We start from the raw sequence: 2,850 nt of genomic DNA, 5'->3' as shown, positions 1-2,850 counted from the left end.
TGCTCAGTTGGTAGTTGTTTCTGAATGTACCAGAGTCCTTGGAAACTTCTGTCCTTTTCTGATCCTATAGCTGTGAAGCTTTTGTCCTTGTTTGAAAAGTGATGTACTTTTCCTGACATATGCATGATTGAACATTTGAGTATGATCTTCTTATTTCTTCTTCTCTTGTCATAATTCTTCTGACTTCATGTGTTCTTTTGTGAGTGTTGACGATATTCCAACTGTCTTTTGACCCATGATTTCTTACGTTATTGTGTGTTGTTCTTCGTCTGCATCTGGTAGTCGACATATAGTTTAATACTTTGACCTTTGTCTGATCATCAGTGTTTTTCCTTTCGTCTTGGTCAACTCTGTATATGGTCAGGCTTTCCATTTCTTCTTGGTCATTGATCATCTTTCGTCTGAGTCTTTATGTGCTACCTTAGACTATATTTTGTATGGTCTTGTTTATGTTGGCCTTTTGTCTTGTACTGTCGGATGTTTATGCCACTTTGTCATTTTACCTGTTCTTATGTCTTTCTAAAACACTAACTCACTTGTTAGAGATAACAACATATATTATATTTGTCTCACTCAAAACCTTTCTAGGAATTTCTTTGTCAGACTTAACAATGTGAACACTATGACTATGAGAATGTGAAACGTGATGAAATGTGATAAGTTATGACTATGAGAATGTGAAATGTGATAAGACATGAAACGTGATGATGATTCCATGAGTTTGTGAATGTCTGACATGCATCATGTGCATTTGTGTGATGGGGTACGATATGGAGTAGATTGTTAGGGAAGGCCCTCTAAGTGTGAAACATCTTGGAAGAGTCCTAGGGGATAGTGCGGTTTGGAAGGCCTAGTTTTGCCCGTTTGTGTGCATGGGATGTATCTTGCACGACTTCACTATCCCGATGAGACCCTAGAAGTACATCCTTCTAGTTGAGAGTGCGCGGTTGAGCCAGCATGTACTCCTAGACTACTCCAGGTATGTTGCTTCGGTAGTGTTCCACGTGATATGTGATTATGAGACAAGTGATTGGCGCCACATGCATGCATCTATGAGTCGAGTCCATGACATCATTGCATGATGAATGACTGTGTATGTGCTATTGTTGTATGTATAATTTGTATTTGCACCTGATTAATGTGTAGCTATGACTGTGCTTATTATGATTTGTGTGTGTTGCCTAACTGTTATTTCTACACCTGGAATCGAGTGTGATGTTTCTCACTCCCTTGTTGTTCTTTGTATATGTTTAAATTGTGTTGCAGGTGATCATCAACACAAGGATGTTGGTGACTAGGCTTAGGCTTCATTTGGGCATGCTTTGATAGGATATGTGACATCGAGGCATAGCTAGGCTTAGTTTAGGATTTCCTTATTGTTATTTTGTTTTGGAAAAGATTCATTCTTTTTTTATAAATTCCGCATTTGACCATGTTTGAAGTTTAGGAATGTGAATTATCTACTCTTATGTTAATGGATTCATTGTTTTAATTCTAAGGATTTTATTTAAACCAAGAATATGTTTTTATAATTGTTGTATATGTATGTTGGGGTAGAGGGTGTCACATTTAGTAGTATCAAAGCCTGGTTTATTCACACTGGACATGTGTGTGATGTGCTTATCATAATTCTATTGTGTACCCTGACAATGTTTTGCTTGTTGTGTACTCTAACAATGTTTTGCTTTATGTTAATGATGATGATGATGATGATAATGATGATGATGATGATGTTGATGATGTTTCCCTTGTGTTGATGGTGTTGTGCTTAATTGTGTATTGTTTTCTCTGAATTTGGCTGATAGACATGATATAGCTTATATGATGCTATTTATGACTGTTCTTATTCATTCTTATGATTGCTTATTTGTTTGATACTTCTTGCTTACGTAAGAAGTAGTGGTTGTATTGCTTGTGTTGCAAGCACATGTGCGAGTAGTAGTGGACGAAACTCCGTCCTAATGAACTAGAAACCATTGGAACCTTGGATGTGGGTGAGACGTTGATTTGTCGAGTGTATTAAGAGTTTATGATTGATGGAGTTTCTGAAATCTATAGTTTTAGCGATTGAATCTAAGGAGTTTGTATGTTGAGAATTGGAGTTTTGGTATTCTTGATGAGAGATTGAAATGTTGGTAATTTCCTTGAGTGTTGGTGCTTGTATGTTAACCTTTTATGGTTTAGGTGGCATGTGAGTTTCATTTCAGTTTCTAAGTCTTTTGTGCTGAATATGTGAGTTGTTTTGGTTTAGGATTGTAGTGGGAAGCTTGGACATGAGTTTGAGGTGGAAAGGAGTGGGTTTGGAAGGGTTGAGGTATTTTCGTGGCCTTAGATGTTGATACATTATTGTTGTCTGGTGTAGGGGATGTTTGCACTGAATTTTTGTTGTGCCCGTAAGAGTTTGTTATTGATAGATTTAGATTTTATGATCTCCACAAAATTTGTAGCCTTGGACGTTATCTTTCCGATGGAATTGGAAACAGGTAAAACAGAGGTCTAGAACTCCAGTTATAGCTGCTTTGGTGATCAGAGGTCTAGCTGTAAGCGTTGAATATATCTGTTGTGATTTTTGAATTTTTAGCTAAGAGGATGATCTTTTTAGAATCTCATGTCTTCATAAGCGTTGTAGCTTATTCTCTTAGATTTTTTTTAAGATAGGTTTGAGATCATTTGGATGAGTATAACTCTATGTATCATTTTCTTTGACAGTTGTTGAAGGGATATGTATGGTGTCATGATACTTTTTGAGTTATTAGGCAATGCAAGGATAAAAACTGATTTTGTTATGAAGTTCTGAGGTGTTATCATGTACATTAAAAGGTTTTTTAAGGTTGTATGATGCTATGAGGT

This window comes from Cajanus cajan, chromosome 4, assembly GCF_000230855.2.
Source record: "Cajanus cajan strain Asha chromosome 4, NIPB_CcT2T_4, whole genome shotgun sequence".
Lineage (NCBI taxonomy): Eukaryota > Viridiplantae > Streptophyta > Magnoliopsida > Fabales > Fabaceae > Cajanus > Cajanus cajan.
Note: the sequence above shows the minus strand (reverse complement) of the source record.